Source organism: Herpailurus yagouaroundi, unplaced genomic scaffold, assembly GCF_014898765.1.
Source record: "Herpailurus yagouaroundi ecotype Mexico unplaced genomic scaffold, PumYag 221, whole genome shotgun sequence".
NCBI lineage: Eukaryota > Metazoa > Chordata > Mammalia > Carnivora > Felidae > Herpailurus > Herpailurus yagouaroundi.
The window spans coordinates 13,213,474-13,226,027 of NW_024412452.1; the positions used below are offsets into that span (position 1 = coordinate 13,213,474).

A 12,554-nucleotide genomic window follows, 5' to 3' on the forward strand; every position below is an offset into this window, starting at 1 on the left:
TTCCTAATAGTAGAATTACTGGATCATATGGTATTCTATTTTCAGTTTTTTAGGAATTTCCATTCTGTTTTCTACAGTGGCTGTACCAGTTTGCATTCCCACCAACAGTGCACAAGGATTCCTTTTTCTCCACATCCTCACCAACACATTCTGTTTCTTGTGTTTTTTATCTTAGCCATCCTGAAAGGGGTGAAGGATTCTAGTATTTCTTAGCTGTATTTGCTTTGTTTTTTAAATTCACATTAGAATGTTGTATTGGCAGCTGCTTTGTGGGAACATTTTTCTTGTGTGTTTACTCCAGGGAAACTCTAAGTAAGCTTGGCTACTCTTATTTTTAGAGTGTCTGCACAAGGGCTGTGTTTATTCCTTTCTATTTATTTGTATTTGAAACCTTTGGATTTTCATAGACAAAGTACCAGCAGGAGAATAAAAGAGAGGGACCCCATTTAGGTTTCTCACTTTCTCCTTAGGCTACAATAAATTGTCTCTCTTGGGATGTGACCTTGCTCAGGACTTCTGTGCAGGCTCTCAGCTCCCTGAGTTCCTTCATCTGCTACATTAAGGAACCTAATTCCTGCCTTTCAAAGAGCTCCCATAACTTGCTTTCTAAAAGACCTCTGGAACCCCGGGTACTTCACGTATCTCTCAGCACTCCCACATTTGTCCAGTCCTCACAGCAGACTCCATGCAGGGTGTGGCTCTTCTCAGAGTGAATATTTGCTGGCAATTTCTGAGATGTGCCACCAGCCCACTTCTCACCCCATTCTTCCCGACTGTTCTCTGTTGACCTCCCATCCAGTACCACTCAATGTGGAATTTTAAGTTTCTCTGCCTCCTTAGTTTCACTTAAGATATTGTTTGTGGGTCTGTGGTCATATGTTTTCCTTGTTGGTCTATGTTCTACGAGGAGTGGAAAGATCTAGATCCAGGCTGCTAACATGTTTCTACAGAATCAGAAGCCCAAAAGAATCTTTTAAACAAGTAAATCTGATTGTGACACATGCCATTCCCCTTGGAAATTTGCTTCAAATTGCATTTGGGATGTAATCTAAAATCTTTAATATGAGGGAGCACCTGGCTGGCTCAGTTGGCAGAGCGTGTGACTCTTGATCTCAGGGTTGTGAGTTCAAGCCCCACATTGGGTGTGGAGATTACTTAAATTTTTTTTTTTTTAATCTTGAATATGGTTTGCATTGCCATTTGTGTGATTTGTGCTTTCCATCTTGACAGCAGGCCATTCACTGTCCCGTAAGCCCTTCTGTTCCACACTCATCTTTAACACTTTATGTCAGGAGACAGAAACCAACACTAAAAATTTGAAAAGGAAATTTAATAGTAATAGCAAGAGTGGTTAACTACTAAATGGGGTAAAACAAGGACTTTGTTAAAGGGAGCCAGAAGTCACAGGTGAAAAAAGCTACTACTTATAAACAGAGTGGACAATGAAAGAACTAGGGTTTTAGGAGAGCCCTGACATTCTGACTTCTTCAGAGAAGATCTGGTTCTCACAGGAACGTGCAGCTTGCTAAAGAAACCTGCCAGAGGGCATGGGCCATAGCTGGTCCATAGAAATCATCTGTTGCCAGAGAGCATGAACCAGCTAGAGCTGGTCTGTAGCAATAGTCCACCAGGTGGGAAAACAGCCAAGGTTGCCAGAAGTAGCAAAAAAACCACAATCCCAAATAATGCATGTAGCATACTAAAAACATTTTTGTTTAACTGAAATTCAAATTTAACTGGGCATTCTGTATTTTATCTGTCACTCCTAGAAACATCTGTAAGCTGGTACAGCCAAAACTCCCGTGGAAGGCAGCTGTAGGCAGGGGAGAGAGTGGTCTGAGATGCTCCACTGAGGAGCATCACTGGGTCTTCCATACACTGACCCACTGGCTCCCACACTGAAAAAGAGAAGAGAATCGGCACCCATAAGGGAAGTGCTTTCCCAACACCGTTGCCTCACATTATTCCCCCAGTGCCCTCTACTGACAAACCCTAACATTGAGCCAACTGGCTCAATGATGGAGAGGAGACATGTTGGACAAAACAAAGAAGTGGATTGGGGACTGAGAGACTCCTATTATAGGGTCTTGCCACCTAAATGCCTTTTGCCTGCTGTATCCTCAGGTCTCCACTTAAATGTCACTTCATTTAGGGGCGCCTGGGTGGCTCAGTCAGTTAAGGTTCCAACTTTGGCTCAGGTCATGATCTCCTGTTTCGGTTCATGGGTTCAAGCCCTGAGTCAGGCTCTGAGCTCTAAGCTCAGAGCCTGGAGCCTGCTTCAGATTCTGTGTCTCCCTCTCTCTGCCCCTCCCCTGCTCACGATCTCTCTTTCTCTCCCTGTCAAAAAAAAAAAAAAAAAAATTTTTTTTAATGTCACTTCCTTTAAAAGGCATTCCTTTACCCACAATCTAAGTCATAAGTCAATAGCTTCTCATACCATCTTATAAAGCTTTTCCTTTATAGCATTTGTCACAATTTTTAGTTGACCCTTGAACAATGCAAAGGTTAGGAACACCCTGTTCAGTCGACAATCCGTGTATAACCTTTGACTTCCCCCAAACCTACTGTTGACTGGAAGACTTGCCAATAATACAATCAACACATAATTTGTAAGTTATAAGTATATACTGTTTTCTTACAGTAAAGTAAGCTAGAGAAAAGTTATTAAGAAAATAGGAGACAAACTAAGGGTTGCTGGAGGGGAGGTGGGTAGGGAATGAGCTAAATGGGTGATGGGTACTAAGGAAGGCCCTTGTTGGGATGAGCACTGGGTGTTAGATGTAAGAGATGAAACACCAAATTCTCCTGAAACCACTATTAACGCTATATGTTAACTAACTTGGGTTTAAATAAAATTTTTTTAAAAATCAAAATATATTTATAGTACTGTACTGTATTGGAAAAAGTCTATAAGAGGACCCACACAGTTTAAACCCATGATCGAGGGCCAACTGGTATATTTATTTGTATGATTATATCTTTAAAACTTATGTTCTTAAAAAAAAAACAAACACGTTTTTCACTAAACCCAAAGCTGGTGACTATTTTCAATAATACCATATATGGCCAGTACCTGGCAAATAATACATTTTCAATACATGTTTACTGAACTTAATAAATCAATCAAATTGTTATCTTGTACAATCTGCTTTTGACCAGATGGCTTTTCTGCCATGTGCTGATAGTACTGCCAGCTAGAGTACTAGGTGTGAGGTGATAAGAGCTAAAACTAAAAGACCAAATCAAGGCCAATTCTTTATGCTATGCCAAGTGAGATGGACTTTTTATTGTAAAGGTCCCAGGGAGCCATTGATCTAGTTTGTGTTTAGCTAAGATGTCTCCCCGGCTCCTGGCTTGAGCAATCAGATGGATGGTGGGGCTAGTTACTGGGGTTGTAAAAGGAAAAGGAGAAGTTTGTGAGGGCAGGTAAGGATAGAAGTTACTTAGAGGGCAGGAGAGGAAGGCTAATGAGTTCCAGCCTTCAACATGGGCAGCTTGAATGTGTGTGACAATCAAATCACCAGTAGGTAATGGTACGGAATTTAGAAGGGAGATCCAGACTGAATACTCCAGAGATGGGAGTCCTCAGCATTTAGGTGATAGTTTGATCTATGGGATGGAAATCGCCCAGAGAGATGCTAGAGTTAGCAAATGATGGAGGATAAGCTCAGGTGCTTCAACATTGTTTTGTTAACGTTATTTATTTTGAGAGAACAAGAGCAAGGGAGGGGCAGAGAGAGAGAGGGAGAGAGAGAAATCCCAAGCAGATTCCTTTTGCTATCAGCACAGAGCCTGACGTGGGGCTCAATCCCATGAACCAAGAGATCATGAGCTGAGCCAAAATCAATAGTTGGATGCTCAACGGACTGAGCCACCCAGGCACCCCTTGAATTTAAAAGAAACTGATAAAGCCTCTAGAAATTAAAAATACAATAACTGAGGGACAGCTGGGTGGCTCAGTCCATTCAGTGACCAACTCGATTTCAGTTCAGGTCATGATCTCAAAGTTCTGGGATTGAGCTCCACCTCTGGCTCTGTGCTGAGCGCACTTAAGATTCTCTCCCTCTGTCTCTGCCCCTCCCCAGCTCATGCTCTCTCTGTCTCTCTCAAAATAAATAAAATAAACTTAAAAATACAACAGCCAAAATTAAAAATTCAGTGGACTGACTGAATAAAATGAGAAATCTAAAATACATTTTTTAAAGTTTTTTTTTTCCTTTTTTGGGGTGACAGAGTGAGCAGTGCACACAAGCAGAGGAGAGAGAGAGAGAGAGAGAGAGAGAGAGAGAATCTTAAGCAGACTCCACACCCAGTGTGAAGCCCAATGCAAGGCCCCATGCAGGGCTCCATCTCATGACCATGAGGTCATGACCTGAGCTGAAATCAAAAGTTGGACACTTAAGTGACTGAGCCACCCAGGTGCCCCTAAAGGTTTTGTTTTTAAGTAATCTCTACCCCAATGTGAGGCTCAAACCCACAACCTCAAGATCAAGAGTCATATGCTCTACCGACTGAGCCAGACAGGCACCCCTACCATACATTTAAACTAGACTTTCATAAAATAAAACAACATGAGATACATAATATTTGAAGGGATAATGATTGAGAATTTTCCACAATTGTAGAAAGCTAGGAATTCTCAGATTCAAGAATCACAATGGAGGTGCCTGGGTGGCTCAAGTTGGTTTAAGCGTCCAATTCTTGATAACAGCTCAGGTCATGATCAGGTTCATGGAATTGAGCCCCACATTGGGTTTTGTGCTAAAAGTGTGGAGCCTGCTTCGGATTCTCTCTCTTCCTCTCTCTCTGCCTCTTTCCCTCCTTCTCCCTCCCTCCCTCTCTCTCAAAATAAATAAAATAAACTTTAAGAAAAAATCTACCTCGAGGCTGAAAAAAATGATGTTCAGAGAATAGAGAAGGAAGGCTCATTGTGTCCTCATTTTGTCTCATTGTGTCAAACCATAATGAGAATATTATGCAATCTGAGAATTCTATTTATAAGAAGGCTCAGAAGGGACTTCCAGGATGGTAATGCTTCTTCAAAGGCCCTTCTTTGGTTCTTCTTCTTAGAAGAACCCTGAGTGTATGGCTTGGAAGGAAGAAACCTCTTCTAGAATAGGGTTGCTTAGGGGTTCCCTGCTGGCTCGGTATCTCATGCAATTCTTGATCATGGGGTCATGAGATCAAGCACCACGTTGGGTGTGGGGCCTACTTAAAAAACTACTTAAAAATAGAATGGGGTTGCTTGACAGCTTCCTTCCTGACTGGAACATACAACATATCTAAACTGAAAACCCACAAATCTCTTAGGACACATTTGGGCAATTCCATTGAAAACATTGTAACCACTCTCTCTAAAACAGAGTGTAGGAGCTCTGATACTACTGACTCCATCTTTGGCCCCACCACCTATCCATGTACCTGTGATGACCTCCCCTGGGGCCGTTTCAGGCGCCTTAGAGGTTGATGTATGCCATGACCAGAATGTGGGGAGGCTTGCTCTTGCTTTCCCTAAATGTGTTTAGATAACTAGTAGAGATAACAGTTTCCCTCCACCTACCTCCTCGATGCACAGATGGCACCATGAGGTCTGTTAAAGGTTAGCTATCAATGAATTGTATGCAGACCCTTTGACCTCACCTCAGTGCCCTCCTGACCACCCCTCCTTTCTATAAAATCTGCAAATTTAGATCTGGACTTTGCAAAGACTAGCTGCACAGCTGCCTGGATCATCACCCTCTGGATCCTCCCTGTCAGTAAGTTACCCTGAATAAGATTCTGTAAACTGTATGGAGTTGCCTGCCTGCTTCATTTTTTGGTTTCAAAGTGCCTTCTCAGTTTGGAGGATACCTTACAGTCCCTTCTCCCCACTTTCTAACACAGGGTCTCTCAACTTTGGCACTAGTGGCTTTTTTTTTTTAACTCTTTTTTTAAAGTCTATTTATTTAGGGCACCTGGGTGGCTCAGTCGGTTAAGCATCTGACTCTGGCTCAGGTCATGATCTCATGGTCTGTGAGTTTGAGCCCCGCGTCGGGCTCTGTGCTGACAGCTCGGAGCACAGAGCCTGCTTCCCTTTCTGTGTTTCCCTCTCTCTCTTAGACGCTTAACCAACTGAGCAACCCAGGTGCCCCAGCACTATTGATATCTGGGTCCAGATAATTCTTTGTTGTGAGGGCTCGGCTGTTTTGTGTACTGTAAGATTTTTAAAAAGATGTTATTTTCTTTATTATTTCTTTAAATGTTTATTTATTTTGAGAGAGGGCAGGAGATGGGGAGAAGCAGAGAGGGAGAGGATGAGAGAATCCCAAGCAGGCTCCATGCTCATCACAGAGCTTGATTTGGGGCTTGATCCCATGAGCTTGGGATCATGACCTGAGCCAAAATCAAGAGACTTATGTTTGACTAAGCCACCCAGGTGCCCTACGATTTTATTTTTAAGTAATCTCTACACCCAACATGGGGCTCAAACCCACAACCCCCAAGATCAAAAGTCATAGGCTCTACTGAGTGAGCTAGTCTGATGCCCCATGGGATCCTAAATAACATCCATGGCATCTATTCACTAGATGCTTGTAGCAATGCTCCCAGAAGAAGAACAACTGCTCTAGAGAATCACTTTGCACGGATACAATCAAACACAAACCGGGACTGAAACTCTACGGTATTATTAGGTGATCATCCAGATGACCCAGGATATACTGATCATCATTTTAAAAGCTTATAATCAAAACAGAGTCACAAAATTGGAAAAATACTCTGGAAAAGTGTGCCCTAATCCACTTTCCTCCAGTTTGAGAAACAATATAGCAAATTAGAGTCCTGGAAAGAACCATTTCTCTTATTAATAGATGAGAAGACTAAGGTTCTTACACAACCTGCCCACCGTGCCACCCCTATAAAGTAACAGAATCAAGGCCCAAAACTTCAGGAAATCTCATTCCAGAGTTCTCCAACACACAGGCCTCATCCTTAACACACTGCACTCGGAAGCTTTCTTCAACAATGAACAAAGATTTACTCTGTGTGATTCCAAGGAACAGAACTAAAACACATAGGAAGCCGATTTCAATTCATTACAAGGGAAAACGTTCTAGTATGTCAGCATGTGAGGAAGGTAGAAAAAGATAACTTGATATAAACACACAAGTATTAGGAACAGTGAATACTTTGGAACACGACCTCCCTTGACAAAACGATAAATCATAGTAATAATACAGATCATCTTAGGCGATTTTTTAAATCAATTACCAATGAATTCTACCAGAAACAGGGTTCTCTCAGGGCTGAAGCAGTCATGATCAGCCCTAGAACCCTATCGGTGCTTTCTGTCCCAGCAGGGTCGGCCAGAAGCACTCCGGCCCCACTGAGCGCTACAGCCTCCAGGTTAGCTCAGACTCCACCAAGGCAATCCGCCACAATTCTTACCCGCCTACAGGAGTCAACTACAACTCCCATCAGACAACGCGAACGGAGTGGGCGGGTATTTACCGCGCGTGGGCGGCCCTGACCAATAACGACTGTCGTTACAGCGAACAGTTTGGACGCGTTTGTAAAAGGCCGCGGCAGGCGAAGAGAGAGGAGGTGAGGGCGGTCATCAGCTTCGGGCCCTGGGACCGGGGCGGGGGGCGCGGAGCAGGAAAGGGGGCCGTGTTGACAGAAGGCGGGGGCGGCGGTGGGACGAGGGTGTAAAGCCAGGAATCCCGGCGGAGAGCGTGTCCAAGGAGCAGGGTGCTTGGCCAGGTGATGCTTATGCTTAGGCCCACTTAGGGCCGGAAGTGAGCAGTCGCGCGGGAAGGATGCCGGGAAGCAGGTCCCCGAGTGGTACTTCTTGGGGTGGGCCGGTTCCCGGAAGCGGGGTTCCCAGACTCGTGCCCGCAGGGCTGCTTTGGCCTTCCTCTGCTACTCCGAAACCGCGCGGGTCTGATGGAAGCTGTCTGGCGCAGGAGTCGGGAGTCCTGGCTACTAGGCATGTCCCTTCCCCTTGTGGTTTGACAAGGAATCCTATCAGTTACAAACTCTCGTTAGATTGTCTGGTTGCTGGCAGTGAGCATTCATCAAATCATTATCTTTGAGCCAATTTCTTCAACTGTAAGATGGTAAATAGTACCCACTTTACTGGATCGTGGTGAGCAATACCTGAGTAAATGCATGGGAGGGGCTTACGTGTACTCAGTAAAAGTTAGCAAGTTTTTTTATTCATGATAATCATACGTTCTCTTGAGTTACTGTTGCTTCACAAGCATTAAACAGCATCCCCTAAACTGTACGGCTTTGCAGCTGAACAGTACCTGGATGAAAATGCACCACTTCCAGGAATCGTGGGTGGGTTAGCTCTGCCAGCACTAGTCCCTTTACACCATCTTGCTGAGGAGGCTGTTTTGTGAACTTGATGAAAAGAGACCTCTTTTTTTAGGCAGGATTCAAATACAGGTTCTTTTCTTACCTTTTTTTTTGTTTTGTTTTAATTTATTTATCTCCCTGGGGGGGGGGGGCAGAGGGAGAGGGATAATCCCAAGCAGGCTCTGTACTTGTCAGTACAGACCCAGGTGCAGGGCTTAAACCCACAAACCATGAGATCATGACCTAAGCCAAAATCAAGAGTCTGTCACTCAACCCACCGGAGCCACCCAGGTGCTTTGTTTGTTTGTTTTTTTCTGTGTTTGTTTTAATTGAGGTAAAATTCATGTGTAACATATGAGTTTCAGATGTACAACATGATTCAAGATTTGTATGCACTGTGATGGCCACAATAAGTCTGGTTATCAGTCACCATACAAAGCTACAAAAAAAAATTGTTTTTCCTTGTGATGAGAACTTTTAAGATTTAGTCCTTTGGCAGCTTTCAAATATTCAATATAATATTATCTCCTGTAGTCATCATGCAGTACATTCCCATGACTTGCTTATTTTATATCTGGAAGTTTGTACCTTTGACCGCTTTCACCCATTTCTCCTACCCTCTCACCCCCTTCCCCTCTGGCAATCACCAGTCTTTTTTTATATGTATGAGTTTTGTTTTATAGATTCCACATATAAGTGAAGTTACATGGTATTTGTCTTTCTCTGTCTTATTTCAGCATAATACTGTTGAGGTCCATCCACATTGTTGCAGATGGCAAGATTTCCCTCTTTTTTATGTCTGAGTAGTATTCCATTTTATACACACACACACACACACACATGCTCACACAAGTCTTTATCCATTCATCCATTGATGGACACTTAGGTTGTTTCCATATTTTGGCTATTATAAATAATACTGCAGTGAACATAGAGCTGCATATATCTTTTCAAATTAGCATTTTCATTTTCTTTGGCAAATACAGTTTCTTTACAAGTTGTGTTACCTGTTTGTATATGCTTGCAGTATAGAATCTATAATAAGTAATACTAGTTCATGTTTAAAATTCAAATAGTATAGAACAGTGAAATGTAAGTCTCCCTCCTACGATTTCCCAAGTTCTAAGTCACTTCTGGACCATGGACGTGTGTGTGTGTGTGTGTGTGTGTGTGTGTGTGTGTGTGTGTCTGTGTGTGTGTGCACATGTGTGCGTGCATGCACCCTATCTTTTTTTTCTCTTTTAAACCAGGAGTATCATATATGAAGTGCCTTTTTTCGCTCCACAGTATATCTTGATATTTGTTCCTTACCAGTACATATAGGTCTATCTCATTCTTTTTAATCCCTTTATAGTAGCATGTTGTATGCCTGCACCATAATTTTTTAGTCAGCTCTTAAGACTGTTTCCATTCTTGTGCGGTTCTGGATAACTTTGCATGGAGTACCCCTGTACATGCTTTGTGTACATGTGAGAGTAGAATTCATGAAATCTTATAAGTGGAATTGCTATGTACAAATATATGTTTTACATTTATTTTATTTACATCCCTTTAAAGGGGATGTTGCAGTTTATGTCCCTACCAACAATGTGCAATACCTGCTTCTCCACATCCTCATGAACACAGTAATAACAGTTATCCTTTTTGTCATTTTGCCAAAGTATTGTCTTGTTTTAATTTGCCTCTTGCTCATTGTAAGACATAATTTTGGATGTTTAAAATCACTTTTCTTTTTTGGGGGCGCCTGAGTGGCTTAGTCAGCTAGGCATCCAACTCGATTTGGGCTCAGGTCATGATCTCACAGTTCGGGGGTGTGTCTGGCTTTTTTTACTTAGTATATTTCAAGGTTCATAAAGCATGTAACAGAATTTCATTCTCTTTTAGGGCCAAATAATATCCCATTGTGTGGATATGCCACATTTTGTTTATCCATTCGTCAGTTGTTGGATATTTGGATTGATTCCACTTTCTAGCTATTATGAACACTCCTACTGTGAACATACATGTACAAATTTTTGTGTGTTTTCAATTGTCTTGGGTATATATTCTCTTGGAAGTCATATGGTAACACTGTTTAACATTTTGAGGAACCACCGACAATCAGTTTTCCAAAATGACTGCCATTTTACAACACCATCAACAATGTGTGAGGGCTCCAGTTATTCAATATCCATGACAATACTTGTTATTGTCTGCCTTTTTTAGTCATTAATGGCTGTATAGTGGCGTCACATTGTGGTTTTGATTTGCAATTTCCTGATTACATGATGTTGAACATCTTTTCATTTGTTTCTTGGCTATTTATTTTCTTTGGAGAAATATCCATTCAGATCCTGTGTGTGTGTGTGTGTGTGTGTGTGTGTGTGTGTGTGTGTGTGTGTATTTGAAGTTTATTTATTTTGAGAGAGCACAAGCGGGGGAGTGGCAGAGAGAGGGAGAGAGAGAGAATCCCAAGCAGGATCTGCACTGTCAGCCTGGAGCCCCATGTGGGACCAGAACTCATGAACCCATGAGATCATGACCTGAGCCAAAGTGAGATGTTTAACTGACTGAGCCACCCAGGCACCCCTGTAGACTTTTTAAAAGTTTTATTTATTTATTTTGAGAGAGGGAGAGAGAGAGAATCCCAAGAAGGCTCCCTTTGTTAGCAAAGAGCCTGACACAGGACTCAACCCCACAAACTGTGAGATCATGACCTGAACTGAAATCAAGAGTCGGACACTTAACCAACTAAACCACCCACCCAGGCACCCCTCTTTGCCTGGTTTTATTTTATTATTATAATTTTTATTTTTTTATAGTTTATTTTGAGAGAGCGAGCATGAGTGGTGGAGAGGCAGAGAGAGAGGGATAAAGAGAGAATCTCAAGCAGGCTCCACGCTGTCAGCATGGAGCCAGATGTGGGGCTTGAACTCACGAACCATGAGATCATGAGCTGAGCTGAAGTCAGACACTAAACTGACTGAACCACCCAAGTGCCCCTTCCTGGTTTAAATTAGATTATCTGTCTTTTTATTGTTGACTTGTAACAAAGTCTTGTAATCTATTCTGGACACAAGGCCCTCATCATACATATGACTTGCAAATATTTTCTCTCAGGCTGTGGTTGTCTTTTCACTTTCTTGATGGTGCTGGTTGAAGCACAGATGTTTTTAATTTTGATGAAGTTCAGTTTTTCTCTTTTTTTCTTTTGTCATCTATGCTTTCGGTGGCATATATAAGAAGCCATTGCTTTATCCAAGGTCACAAAGATTTACCCTTAAGTTTTCTTCTAAGAGTTTTATAGTTTTAGCTCTTAACATTTATGTCTGTGATCCATTTTGAGTTAAATTTTGTATACAGTGTGAGGTATGGGTCCAACTTAATTTTTTTTTTTTTTCCAACTTGATTCTTTTAGAGATGGATATCCACTTGTCCTAGCACCTTTTGTTCATCGGACTATTCTTTCCCCATTAAATGATCTTGGCATCCTTGTCAAAAATCAGTGGAGCATAAATGTGAGAGATTATTTCTGACCTCTTAATTATATGCTTGATTAATTAATTATATGCTGTTGCTCTGTATATCTGCCCTCGTGCCAGTGCCTTCTTGTCTTTTTGGCCCTCAGCTTTTTTGAGATATAATTGACATAACATCCTGTAAGTTTAAGGTGTTCAGTGTGATTTGATACACTTACACAGTGCAAAATGATTACCACCAAGGCATTAGCTAACACCTCCATCGTGTCATATAATAACCATTTTTGTGTATGGTGAGAACGTTTAACATCTCTCTTAGCAGCTTTCAGCTATTAGCTGAAGTATATTAGCAATATAATATACTATTATTAACGATAATCACCATGCTGTACGTTAGATCCCCAGAATTTATTCATCTTATAACTGGAAGTTTGTACCGTTTGACTGATATCTCCCCATTTCTCTCACCCCTCAATCCTTGGCAGTCCATTCCATCCTCTGTTTTATGAGTTTGGCTTTTTAAGATTATACATGTAAGTAAAATCATACAGTATTTGTCTTCTCTGTCCACATTGCCTTAATTTGCTTTATAGTAAGTTTTGAAATCAAGAAGTGTGAGGGGCGCCTCGGTGGCTCAGTCAGTTAAGCATCTGACTTCGGCTCAGGTCATGGTCTCACGATTCATGAGTTCGAGCCCCGCGTCAGGTTCTGTGCTGGTGGCTCGGAGCCTGGAGCCTGCTTTGGATTCTGTGTCTC

At 42.0% G+C, this 12,554-nt stretch overlaps 1 protein-coding gene across 4 annotated transcripts in view; it reads left to right on the forward strand.

Annotated features, from left to right (window-relative positions):
• The first annotated feature begins 7,472 nt into the window (after positions 1-7,472).
• CUNH2orf42 (chromosome unknown C2orf42 homolog) overlaps positions 7,473-12,554 on the forward strand; it is a 33,704-nt gene continuing 28,622 nt past the window's right edge. Inside the window, exon 1 of one of the 4 annotated variants that reach the window (XM_040458631.1) lies at positions 7,473-7,581. The gene's annotated coding sequence lies outside the window, so the exon portion shown is untranslated. Of the gene's footprint in view, positions 7,582-7,677; positions 7,741-12,554 lie in introns of those variants that run through there. The other 3 variants (XM_040458629.1, XM_040458630.1, XM_040458632.1) reach the window with 3 other exon arrangements.